The sequence below is a fragment of the Alosa alosa genome, chromosome 6 (assembly GCF_017589495.1).
Source record: "Alosa alosa isolate M-15738 ecotype Scorff River chromosome 6, AALO_Geno_1.1, whole genome shotgun sequence".
In the NCBI taxonomy this organism is placed as follows: Eukaryota; Metazoa; Chordata; class Actinopteri; order Clupeiformes; family Clupeidae; genus Alosa; species Alosa alosa.
The window spans coordinates 336,270-350,542 of NC_063194.1; the positions used below are offsets into that span (position 1 = coordinate 336,270).

At 41.4% G+C, this 14,273-nt stretch overlaps 1 protein-coding gene across 1 annotated transcript in view; it reads left to right on the top strand.

Annotated features, from left to right (window-relative positions):
* usp31 (ubiquitin specific peptidase 31) overlaps nucleotides 1-14,273 on the top strand; it is a 204,920-nt gene that overhangs the window by 35,540 nt on the left and 155,107 nt on the right. The gene's annotated exons all lie outside the window — the stretch shown is intronic.

Consider the following 14,273-nt stretch of genomic DNA (forward strand, 5'->3'; position numbering starts at 1 on the left):
GCAATAGCCATTGGTCAAGTATTGAGTATAAAGCAATTAAGATAGTATGAAGTACTTTTTGTATAGGGTACTATCATAAAAATTTGTTAAAACGAATAGCATTTTGCAACTTGACAAAACACTGGATTAAATATCGTATGCACAGGAGAAAACTTGTACATCCATTGGCCCGTGGGGAGATCACATTCCAGTTGCCTCTCCCTTCAGTATGACTTGTTCGGCTGTGAGCTTGTTTCGCCAAAAAAAAAAACTATTGCAGATATCAATGCATCTTTGTTCATGGGTTTGGCCTCACAGCAGAGGCTTAGACAACTATGACCCACGTTTTGGTTTCATAATTTGCACTACTTATTGACTGCAATGTAGTCAATTGACTGCTTGACAGGTTATTTTTATTTTTCTGTACAATACACAAATACATCTGCTTTATGCCGCAGAATTATGCACTTGGATAGCCTATAGAACGGGCACATTTTGGAGAGAACGCACGCAAGAATCTGTAGGCTATTTGTGGCTGGTTACCAGCAAACAATGTTTAATGCATTAACTCAAGACGTCAAACATTTTCTAAACAATACAAACAGAAAGGATGCAGCAGGCAGCAAATGTAGAAGTCATTTCCAGTGGAAGAACAAAATGCTGAATGAAGCCCAAATTTATGAAGGCATATCTGGCAAGTTGTTATTTTTTGAAGACGTAAATGCTTGGGCTATAGGCCTAGTTTGCAAGAAGGAGACATAAAGCGTGAGCATGCCACACTATCCACAGCTGTGGTAGCGGGGGTAGGAGGATTACTGTTAGCGCAGGATTTATATAAAATTCTTCAACAGAAGGCCTGCCTCGAATGCAGGCATGTGGTTTGCGCAGCCTACAGTAAGTAGGTCTAGTGAGTTAGGAGTCCTTGCGTTTGTTGGGGGCAGGGCCGGGTTAACAATTCATAGACCCTTGGGAACAAATGTCTGATAGCCCCCCCTGCCGTGAATCGGGCGGTCAGTTAATAGGCCTATCGTGAAGATTTGTATTGCCATTTAAGGCACGAGTGCATCTGTGAGGCCAAGCCTCACCAAGTAGCCCGTTTGTTTACAACTAACACTACATTTAATTAAACTGCTTATAGGCTATGCCGAAATAGTTTCAACATTTTGAATATCAGTGTCAGGTGAATTAGGAAATGCCTTATGGCTGAAAGCTGCTTGGGATCCCCCCTGTCAAGCAATAACCATACAAAAAGTTAAAAACAGATGACATTATGCGCATCACTGACATAATGCGCAAATAATATAGCCTAGATATTCCAATATATTCAAATACATGTGTTTATTTTAGAGGGGATATTCGAACGTCATTTTTGAGCAATTTTAACAGCCCTAGTCTACTGTAGGCTACGCCAATCGTCTATTAACACCTTCCACCTAACCCCGGTGAGTGGGGGTCGCTATAATGCATGTGAACTAGCACCATTGAGTAGCCTATGCGAAATAGCCTTAAAATCGTTCCGGTATTGTGTGCCTTCTGGTTTCTCCACCTACTGGTTTCCTTGCGCGTGCATGCGCTGCAGCAGTTGTCAGACATCCACAAACAAGTTGTTTTAGGCGGTTTGAAGTCGCCATTTTCATGAGCCGCTACATTACAGCCACTTTCGGACAAAAGACATGTAAAAAATATATGTTTTGAAAACTAGCATTAAACTGGATTCGATCCCGCAAAAGCAACACACACATGACTCTCTCCTTCCCTACTCTTTGAGCCAACTAATATGTTACGCGAATCAATTAACTATTGTAGGCTACCATTAATTAATAACGTAGGCAACACCCAGGTAACATGTTGTCCAGGCTATCTGAAACAAGGGATTGCCTCTCATCTACAACAACTGGTTACCTTGGGCTGCTACAGTCGTCAGTGCACTGTGCACAGTAGGCCTATGCTACTCTTTGTGGTTGATCAACTAAAAATAAAAGATGTATTTGGTGATGACGTTATTGTAGGCCTAGTAGACCTAAATTCTGAGAAATTAAATGGTACGAGAAACGATTTACATAGCGCACCAGACCGCGATGTCTTCAAGGGTTGAATGAAGGGAGTTTGCAAAAATTAGTGTATTTTTCAAGTCAATAAACATTCTTAATTTTCGAATGTCTTTGTCAGGGAACATCTGACTTCTGGTAATCGCTCAGACAAGGAGTTATAAGATAAAGGCAATACCATTTGTGTCACCTAATGCAGTTCAGTGAATTAGCAAGATACCATCAGAAGCCAACAATCATAAAGCACAGTGAAAATACAAGACTCTCTCACCTGGCATGAAGCTGTCTGCGTTTGTAGGCTAGATTTATGCGGAGTTCTTTCTATCTGCTTTACTTTTGTGAGTTGCGACCACCTAGGCTATGTTATAGACGTTCTATGAGGTACCAGTGTTTAGCTGTGTCACAAAACAATAAGCTTTGTCAGACTACTTTTAAAATGATATTCAGGGCTATATACATTTTAAACATTCAAGTCAAGTCAAGTCAAGTCAAGTCAAGTCAAGTCAGATTTATTTGTATATAAATACAACCCAAAGCGCTCCACATATAAGACATTGTCATTGACATTGTCATTGCCTTTCAGACATAGCTTTGCCTTTCAGACATAGCTACATGGATGAAGGCACACCACCTCCAGCTGAACCTCTCAAAGACTGAACTGCTGGTCATCCCAGCTAAACCTACCATAAACCACTTACATCAACATCAAATTTGACTCCCCTGTCTGTTTTACCCAATTGGGACTGCAAGAAATCTAGGAGTTGTTCTTGACAACCAACTAAACTTCTCAGATCATGTTGTCTCAGTCGCCCGGTCATGCCGCTTAAGCGACTCTACAACATAATGGAAAATCAGGACTTACTTGACTCAAGATGCTACCCAACTTCTGGTTCAGGCAATAGTCATCTCACGACTCGACTACTGCAATGCCCTCCTGACAGGTCTCCCAGCCTGTGCAGTGAAACCACTTCAGATGATCCAGAACGCGGGCGCCTGGTCTACAACCAACCCAAAAGGGCACATGTTATCCAGCTACACTGGCTACCTATGGCGCCCGCGATCAAATTCAAGTCTCTAACGCTTGCCTACAAAGTAGTCTCGGGTTCTGCTCCCACCTACTTGAATGCCCTCTTACAGACTTACACTACCTCCAGACCGCCAAGCCCCTCTGACGAAATCCACGCCTAGCTCTACCACCGCACGCTCAAGCCAATCCAAACTTTTTCTCATCTGTTGTTCCTCGTTGGGAACACACTTCCAGTTCCTACAAGGGCAGGGACATCCTTTTCCACTTTCAAAACTCCTGAAGACCCAGCTCTTTAGAGAACATCTACTCTCATAGCAACACTTACAACAAGTCTTACTGATCCTAGCACTCACCAGCCGCTTTAAACTGACAAGTAACTGTTAAAACAGCACTCACCGACGCACTTATTCTTACTGTACTCTAATGTTCTTTAAACTGTCCTAAAATTGTGAGAATTGTTCTAAAACTTACTGTTTACCATGTTGTTAGTCGCTTTGGTTAAAAAGCGTCAGCCAAATGTAATGTAATGTAATGACACAGACTAACAAAGACAATAGATGCCGGACGGAGCGGGCGAGAAGCCCAGCCGCACCTGCGACACCAAGACCTACAAGACATACAACAAACAAATTAATAAATAAAATAAATAAAAATAAAAAATAAAATTAGTCCATTTTCCAACCGGCTGAAAATGTCCAAGGGCAAAGATGACCCGCGTGAAAACTGCGCACAGCTGTGTCTTCACGATGCAACACCAACAAAGTTCTTTATAACTGACCAACCCGGAGAATTCACTGGCAGTCTGGAGAGCACTGGAAGGACTAGACAGTCCGAATTTGCGATGGGCGACCCTGCTGATTATCAGCTCGGTGGTCCTAGACAGTGACCGTTTGTTGTTTGTTGTTTTATTCGGGGCTGAAGACCCGACAAAGCCTTGCGTTAATTCTTCAGGTGGGAAGTGTCAGACATTTTCATATGAGAGACGCTCTCATTGGTGGTTAGTATATGGAATAGGGAATTGACAGCAACATATGCAATCACATAATGAGAGATGCTGAATTTAACATAAACTGCGATGTTTGATTTTAAATTAATGTAAATTTAGCCGGGACTGTAAGCTGGCACACGTGGGTGCTCGATGTTTTCAGTGGGTGCCCGAGAGACAGAGCACCCACGGTATCGGCGCCTATGACAAGCGTATCTCGCGGTTGCATCCATTACAAACATGCAATGTAAACCTCTGGGATTGGGGAGAGCACTAATTGCTCTTCTGAATAAGCACAAAGTCAAGCCTTTAAATGAAAAACACTCTTTAATAATCTAAAAAATAAACATAATAAAAATAAAAATAATCTATAAAGTAAACTTGTGACCATCAAAAATCGTTTATCGCCTGTAACTCCGTGATAACAGGATGTAACAGGAAGGCATTTGGCTGAGCAACGGAGGTTAATATGTGCTATATTTTGTCCAAATGATGTCTGTCTATCATCGTTGCACTCGGAGAAAACCAGAATGTTTAATTTGTCCTGCGTTTCTTCATATGGCTGCAAACGGGATTCGCTCGCCGTTAACCAAATATTTCTTTATTAAGGCAGGGCAGGCATATTTCTGGCTATTAAATTATTTCTAAACCAGTCTGCTATAAAGTCTGTAGTGAAGTCTGCGTAGGGTTTTCCAGCTCCATTTCTTTTTACGAGACACCCTGCTCACTTGAGACCTCTGCCGGTTGTTGCAGCGTCGTTGCAGCGTCACTGGAAAAATACACATTAAAGTTGCGTGATGCCACGTGATCCCGCGCGCAGACCGCGAGGGAAGCTGGCAGTCGAAGCACTGCCCACTGTACATGATTTCATAGCAGGCCAAATATAAAATAAATGTTAAATATAGCCTAGATATTTGTAAATATTAGATGATCAGATGATTTACAGTTCTATGTTGTCATGTTTCATGTTTTGTACTAATGTTTCATACAGTGATACAAGTCTACTGCTGTCGATAGGCTAAATACAACTTTGATCATTTCTATAGCCTACTGCTGTATAGTTAACTTTGGCCTTGGTGCCCTGACATGTGGCCTTTGTGCCCCCCACCAAATATGCCCAACTGAAGGCCAAGTGGCCTTGCCCCTAAAATTGTGAAATTCCTAGCCTGGGCTGTTTGTTACCTTACTACTGAGTGGGAAACAGTGCACAACTAACTAGCTAATGACTAGTCTGATGTCAATCACACCACGAATTGATTCCAAAAAAATATGTTAGGCTATAGGCTACAAGCTAGGACTGCCACTGTTTTCAGTGTGAAGAAGAGCATAATTATTTACAGAAGGAAAGCAACTCACGAGCGCACTTCACTCAAAGCAGTTCAATGTTTTGCAAGTTGTGTGCGTGTCACCATTCAACATTGTGAAGGAGGGTGCGCGAGCTGGGTAGCAGCGCTTCCATAAAGGTCTCTTTCAAAATGTAGCCTACATGATGGCATTTTTGAGCTAGTGAGAGAGTCAGATTTTTGGCTTCTGGTAGTAACTTAATAATTAACTAAAGCAAAACTTGAGTGATATCACAAATTTGAAATGAAAAATATGAAGGCAACAAGCGGGTGGGCGAGGCTAGAGTTGGAGGGATATTGTGTCCTGTTGCTGTAAAGGACGAGCCCAATCGCCTATTTTTCAGTTGTGTAATAAAAGCAGTATCATCATGCAGTGGTCGAAGGTCAGAGTGGGATAGGTTGGGATATTGTAGAAATTTAACTTAAATTGCAATTCCAACCGCAACATGCCTGCTTGCTGACAAAAATGACAAAATATATCAAAGCACTTTTTGCGTTTGAATGTAGCACGAAAAAATTTTTAAACAGCTGGACAAATGATTTAGCTAATTGAGCCTGTACACCAGCAATTGTTGAACATTTACCTGTACAAGGACATTGACAGTAGCCCAGCCTAACAAGCAGATGTATATAAGTATATATACTCTTTTGATCCCGTGAGGGAAATTTGGTCTCTGCATTTATCCCAATCCGTGAATTATAAACACACTCAGCACACAGTGAACACACAGTGAGGTGAAGCACACATTAATCCCGGCGCAGTGAGCTGCCTGCAACAACAGCGGCACTTGGGGAGCAGTGAGGGGTCAGAAATAAATCAGATTAATCAGAAATAAATAATGTAATCTGCAGCGCTTTATTTAACAAACTGCAAGCAACAAGAGGGTTGAGTTCGCTGCGAGGCCAAACCCAAGAGCAGACGAACTGATCTCTGCAATAGTCATTTTGGAGGTACAAACTCTCCCTGCTCCTGCTTCCATTTTACATTGACTTGACATTTTTTAAATTAAATTTTTGCAACGTTCTCCTAATGTGCCTTTTGCACGAAAAAGAACGTACTCGCCTATTCTGCTACTAGGCCACTGAAAGGAACAACAGAAAATCTGTTTAGGCAGTCATAGGCTATATGGTAACGAGCTGTGTGCGCCTGGAAAGACGATAGAATATTTGCTTTCTGAATAGCACAAATGTTCTTCCCAATCGTTTCCATAAAATAGTCAAAGACAGAAAACGAAGTCTTATAATGACATAATGGTATTGTCTGTTTTCCAGTTAGGATGCGCGGGTGAGGGATAAGGCCTTCATGGTGGACCACACACTTTTTCTTGTGTCAGGAACACTGCACATAGGCATAGTCCATAGCCCAGCTCCAGTAAAGACGGCTCTGGTCACCCCCACTTCCCCTAGCCTACCATTCAGGCTATGAAGACCTGCGGGGAGTAAAACGACTTGTTGCCTTTTTGGGACATTAAGCTACGTTAAGCTTTTTCACGTTAAGCCCCCCTCCCCCACCCCCTTCTTTCACAAGCAGTGCAGCTTTCTGAAGCGGTGCTTTTTGAAGCTAATGTATCAAGAAATACCACCAATATTGTTGTGTGGCAATAAAAGTATCCAGGGTTTGCACAAGTAGCCTAAATATATAAATAAATTAATAAAATCCTTAATGTGGAAAAGCTTAACGTAGCTTAACTCATTGAATGCCAAGCTGTTTTCGGAAGCTTTGTCCTAGAGTGCCAGCAATCTAGACCATTGTTGATGATTTTTGTACAGCCACAGCATATTCTGTGTTATAGCTATGAACACATACAATGGCTCGTTTGAAAGCTGAGACTTTAAGCTCTCAGTGGGTGCAAACCGTGTATTTCTACACGCCTCTGTTCCTGAGAAATCCCAAGCTAAACAGTGGCTAGTTTTCATCAAAAGCTGTTTTTTTCCCCTAGAAATCGAGATATAACGTCTTTCATGAAATATTCTTTGCCTGTAAAGTTTCCGGGAAGTGACCTAGCGAGGCCTGGCGAGACTGCCACCTAATGTCCTATTCACAACTAATGGGCGCATGCATACGCAGCGACCGGCAGCAGTGTGGAGCATGTCCGTTATGTTTGTCAGTTTTTTGTGGTTTCAGTTTGTCTAGCAGCTTGCTTAAGTTTGTTTGTTTGTGGACTGATCTACCCCAGCTTGTCAAAGTGGGTCAAAACTCTAAATGTCTACATTTTGTTAATGTAAAATAATATAATGCATTGCCATATTTGCATATAGCCTGTGTGAAGTACACTATCCTGCCAAATGTAGGTCCTTAGGCCAATTTATTTATTTGTGAATCCACCTATAGCTAATCCAAATATGCCCATGGTGACCTATCTGACTGCATACTGCCCAATACTAGCCTACTACTATAACCGTGAATTTTCTCTTCAACAAAACCCAACATAGTCTAATCAATGATATTTATATTTATTTGAAATATCTGCACTGATGGAGGCAGTAGGCAGATGGTAGGCCTATGCTTACTTTCGTTTTGCACTTCAGCTTGTATTCGGTGTAAAACAAACAAGCATGCATGGAACCCTGGAGTTGTCTGTAGCGTTCTACTTTTGAATAAAACGGGAGTATTACGGGAGGCTACTTTTGTGCCTGTTCGCTACAGCTATATTTTGCATATTGCAGCCAATGTCAACTGGGCTAAAAGGCATGTTACCTTTTCCTTCTCTCACTGTATTCTTAGAATCTCATCCTGTTCCTCATATATCCGATGAATTCGGTGGATTGAAGAAATTAGTTCTACTTTGCATCTTGGCTGGCTAGTCTAACTTTCCGCTTTTTCAACGCACTCTTAAATTTGACAGAAGCAACTAGCAAGTCACAACGCGAAACTGCTAACGTTGATGGGAGGTGTAGTTTTTATGCTATATTGGCGACGTGATTTTATGGTTCGCACCAGTGATTTTTCGCGATGTTGAGTACTCGACAATGTAGACCAACATTGACTTGGCTAGAAGTCATTCGCACCAGTGCACCTAAATATTTTTTTGCACTCGCACGCAATTATTTTTACTCGCATGTGTGAGTGAAATGGGCGCACTGGAGAGCCCTGGCGACATGGATACGACTTTGTTCCTTTTACTGGCGTCCGTATGGCACCTGGGATCTCCTAAACCAAGGACGATTCAATACTCCAGAGACTTCTTGCTAACATTTAAAAAAACCTGTGACCAGGGGACCACCAGCGGACTTGGTTTTACCTGATCTGGAGGAACTTGCCGGCCTCGGAAAAGGTGACCACTTCAGAGCTCCACCACGGAAACCAAGGAAGCGAGGCAGGAGAGGCGGGAGCGCATGAGACGGCAACGTTCATTAAGTGCGGGAGAGGCGGGAGCGCATGAGACGGCAACACCTGTCTCGCATTCCCCTGCCTTCAATTATCCTGTCCAACACCCGTTCTCTCCGTAATAAAGCTGACGAACTCCAGGCTCTTGTTCACCACCAACATGCATTCAAAAACGCCTGTATTCTGGCCTTCTCAGAGACCTGGCTCGGGGAAAGGGACGCTGATGGTGATTTGGTTATTTAAAACCCTAAGCTGTTTTTAGGGCATTTTCACTACCTTTATTCAGAAGGATTTATTCTGGTCATTGTGAGTGCCACACACACATATTATATATTGTTTTTTTCAGCAGAGTCTAGGCTATCCAGATCTGCCATCATGTCATGTATTAGTACTAGCATTGATTTTATTTAGATTTTTAAAGAATTAAAATATAAAAAGCGTATTATAAAAATTCTTATATTTTGACCTGTATCTCACCACAGCAAGCTCATAGCTCTACATGCATTTCATGTTTGTGTAGGGCAGACTGTCCTGAATCGGGCAATATAATTGCCATGTTGGAGGGATACTCTGGGGCTGAGCAATTTACAGAAATATGTGGTGTGTGATTTATGGAAATAAATGCCATTTTTTATTTAGTGATGAAAAATGACCTTTCTGCACTCCATATCTATGACACGAACTGATCTGTCCTGACTTGACCCAAGTTTGCGTGTTAGCATGTGTGCCATGAACAAAGTAAAGGCAAAAAAGGTGTTTCTTTGTTCAACAAATTGGGATGCAATGTGAGCCTTGAATTGGATGCCATGCAGGAATTTGCTAGGATCTCAAAACCGGATTATGAACATGCTTTTGTCAGAGAGAAACACACGATAGCTGTTGGATTATAAACATGCTTTGCCACAAAAACAGACAAAAACGTGGGGTAAGTCCAGCTAAATGAAGTTATTATTTTGCTGTCACTTCGTCTGTTTTATAACCCAGAAGGATGTACTTGGTATCAAATGATAGCTCTGTGTCTCCTCTTTCATCTCATATGCTTGCCATATCTATGTGATGACAGGTTCGCGAGTAATTCAGACGAGAGTAATGGGTGCGCAGGTGAACGCAGAGAAGTATAGACTGTAAATATGATGCTATTTGATTTAATTTCATGATTTTTTTTAAATGTTCATACTTGATCGTATTGACAAGTCGCGGGTCTCGTTGAAAGCCCCCTTATTCTCTGTCATGCTATAAAGGTTTCATCTCGCTGCGATGAACAGCCGCGGAGCAATGTAACAGAGAAGAAAGGGTGTGTTTTTTGACGCACTTTGCGTCAATCGGGTTCTAAGGGTTAATGAACGCTGGTGCAAAAACGTTCTAGTGAGAGAGAGACTTTGTACCAAGGATGTGGAGCTGCTTTCCTTGTCCATGCGCCCTATGTATTTGCCTCGAGAATTCCCACAGATTTTTGTTACTATCGTTTACGTTCATCCAAAGGCGAACGAAAAAAAACGCCTCAGAGCTCATCTCAGACAGGATTCTGGACAAGTGTTATAGGCCCATAAAAAATAAAAAATGCATATAAATCAATTCCATTATCCCCCCCCCCCCCCGGCTCAGCTGACCATAACTGTGTGTTCTTGGTTCCATCATATCGGACATGTCTTCAGAGGGGGAAGGTGACAACTAGAACCATCAAAGTGTGGTCAGAAGAGGCCACTCTCACACTCCAGGGCTGTCTGGATAGCACAGACTGGGAGGTGTTTATTGAATCCTCTATAGACATTGATGAACTCACTGATGTGGTCAGTTCCTGGATAACTCACTGTGAGGACATTGTTGTTCCTGTAAAGTCTGTTAAAACTTACCCAAATAGTAAACCTTGGGTGAGCACACACCTTAAAGTGCTACTAAATAAAAAGAATCGGGCTTTTAAACAGGGAAATTCTGCTGAGTTAATGTCTGTACATAAGGAAATTAAACGGGAAACTAGGAGGGCTAAATTATCCTATAAAAGAAAACTAAAAGACAAGCTTAGCAACAATAATATGGGTTCAGCATGGGACAGTATTAGGTCTTTGGTCGGTCTGACTGACAATGTGAAGAAAAGGGTCTCACTAGATGGGTTCACCTCAGATGTGGTTCTGGCACAAGAGCTAAACAAATTTTACTCCATATTTGATGTGCATTCCTTTAATAACGAAATAATGATGCTGAAAAATATAGCACTGGAATCTAAACATCAAGCGTCTCCTCCTTTTGATGTACATTCTGTTGTTAAAACTTTCAAACACTGCAAAAGAAGAACAAGTGCTGGTCCAGATAATATCAGTAGTCAAATACTTTCCAACTGTGCTGATCAATTAGGCCCTATTTTTAACTATATCTTTAATTTATCCTTGTCTCAGCAGAAGGTGCCTAACCTGTGGAAAATGTCTACTATAGTCCCTGTTGGCAAAACTAAACATCCCAAATCATTAAATGACTTCAGGCCTATAGCCCTGACTTCATTAGTTATGAAGTCATTCGAAAAATTGATCAAAGCCGAACTGCTGAAAACTACTGAACACCTGATGGACCCACTGCAGTTCGCATATAGGACCAAGAGAGGGGTTCAGGATGCCACCATAACTCTGTTGAATTACATCTATAAACACCTTGAGAGTCAAAAAAATCATGTTAGATTGATGTTTGTTGACTTCTCATCCGCCTTCAATACTATTCAGCCACACCTACTAATCCAGAGACTAAGGGATAACTTTGGTCTGGAAGGTAGTATTGTTGGCTGGATTTTCTTACATTGAGGACACAAAGAGTCAGAGAGGTGCGTTCTCTCTCCCTTGCTGTACATATTGTACACAAATGATTGCCGTAGCAATTTTGAAAATAGTCATATATTGAAGTTTGCGGATGACACAGTTATAGTGAGCCTGTTAAATAGCACGGAAACATCGCATGGTCCTGTGGTTGATTACTTTTTAAAATGGTGACGGGAATCTTTTTTATCCTTAAATGTTTTAAAGACAAAGGACATGTGCATTGATTTTAGAAGTGTGCAGCCTTCTCCGGATATCATAGTTATTGATGGCCAGACAGTCGAATCTGTAGAGTCTTCAAAGTACTTAGGCACTTTTCTTGACAACAAGCTGACATTTGAGAAAAATACTGACTCGATCTATAAGAAAAGCCAGCAGCGTCTTTTTTGTCTTCGAAAACTCTCCAAATTCCAGGTAGACTCTACCCTGATGACTATGTTTTATCATTCTTTTATTGAGTCTGTTATTACGTTCTCCTTTATTTGTTGGTTTCAGTCCTTGAGGGTAAAAGAGAGGAACCTGCTGAACAAGGTTGTTAGTGTTAGTAGCAAAATTATTGGGCTTGGACAAGCAACTTTACAGGATCTCTATTTAAGAAAGCAAACTCCATCTTGTCTGACTGTTCTCATCCTCTACATCAACAGTTTCAGTTTCTACCATCAGGTTCATTGCTCAGACTCCCATTTGCTAAAACAAATAGATTCAAACACTCCTTTGTTCCTTCTGCTGTCTCCCTTCTAAATGCTAGGAGGAAAAGGTAGTTTACTCACCTATGACAATGATGTGCACCATGTTATTTATTATATTATGTGTATTTATGTATTTTTTGTAATTTTGTGTGCTCGTACTGGTGCAAAACTAATTGCCCCACTGGGGGACAAATAAAGGCATTACATTAGTGATATACCCACGAAAATGGCCTGGTTTTGAGCTGACGTGCATGCGTCACTGATTCGACCCAAAGCGGATGTAAAATGTCCAGATAAAATGTCCAGATTGTGCGTTTTCATGAGTTTTCGATCGTCATATATTTCATTTCCATTCATCACAGAGTTCCCAAAATCACATATAAGGTGTGTTAGAGTGTCTTGGTTCGTAATTAAAAAAAAAAAAGCTAAAAACGTAATATTACGTTTTTGGCACTCAACGCATGGGAAGGAAAAACGTAATATTACGTTTTTGGCACTCAATGAGTTAATGTCCCAAAACGGAAACAAGTCGTTTTACTCCCCGTATGCGCTTATTAGGCTATAAAGAAAGTTTAACGTGTCCCAAAAACAGCTATCAATTAATCACCAAACGTCTTATAAACAAGTCTTGCCAGGAGCAACACCTTGCAAAAAAATGATAAAAATAGGCCTAGGCCTAATAATGGTTGGAATGGAAAGATGCAAGTTATGTTACAAATGTTCCCGTTACCCCGCAGAAAGTTGCCTACACCCAGCCTAAGCCTACTTCAGAACACCTCATCGACTGTCTGTAGTAGGTTACAACTTCGATTCAATAAAAAGATTTCTAAAGAAAAACGTCGCATCATTACTCCTTCCTGGATTCGAACTCAGGACTGCCTGAAAGACCAGACCTGCTCTGGAGACGCGTGCATGAACCCACTCGACTGTCAGACAACACTAACTGCAATTGAGTATTGGGTAGGACTGTACACTGGTTGCTGTGGCACAGCCTTGAGTGACTGAATTAGTTTTCCTGTCTCATGAATGCTGTCATTTTGTTAACATTACTGTTAAGGAGATGCTGTAGGCAAAGGCTATATTTCAACCTCGTTAGTGTAGTAAAAAAAAAATCAGAACTATTCACGAGGTTTCTGGGCAGCAGATTTATGTTCTGTTAGCAAGTGAACTTCTCATGACTGCCGACAAAGTAGCCTACTGCCAGCTGACGAAGCTCTCATTTTAAAACATTACTGAGAGACAGAGGCACTGTGCAATCAAGACATCCTGCCACTGAATCCAAAACTATGTTTGACATTATGTACAAAGCTTATAGGCTACAGTGGACTAGCATGTTGCAGGAGAGCTAAAAACACCGACAAACAACACAATGAAAACTCAATCACAGCCAATCACAGCCCTTGCTGTCGAACGCTCCGTCCGGTTCGACCGCGGAACACCACAGCGGACTTATGCTGCCCCAAAGCAGCTGCAGTTGTACTTACATTTCACGCAGCTGTGTGAATTACGTTCACGTTCACGAATTACGTCGTGAATGAAGTGTCCATTTTTAACCAGTACCCACTGTATGCCAAGGCTATATATTGGTGTTGTGATAGGCTGTAAAATGAGTGTGAAATGAATACATATTTGTGCAATAGGCTGCGGGTAATTACATCTTAATAACATTGCCAAGACCATAAACAAACGTGAGAAAAGGCAATGATTGGTTCAAAACCTAGAGATAGTTTATTATTGCGTAATTTGGAGTCTGGACTTAACTCAATAGGGCAGGGGTCTCCAAGTCCCAGCCCAATTCCGGCCCGCAACCTATGTCAAAATAATAATGTAATTCGGCCCTTGAGGGTATTTTTAATGTATTTTTAATGTTTTTAATGACAAACAACGACACTGATTAAAATAAACTCATTGTGGTCATTAAAGATCCCATGCCACTTATCCCAAAGAGTAGGGGGTTCCCCGGTGTCCTGGCTAAATTCCCAACCTGTCTCATTCAATCTGGCCCCCCTTATCATCCCCCACTGTAATTGGCTTAAATGCTATATAAATGTAACATGTTGTTATGTGGTTGGT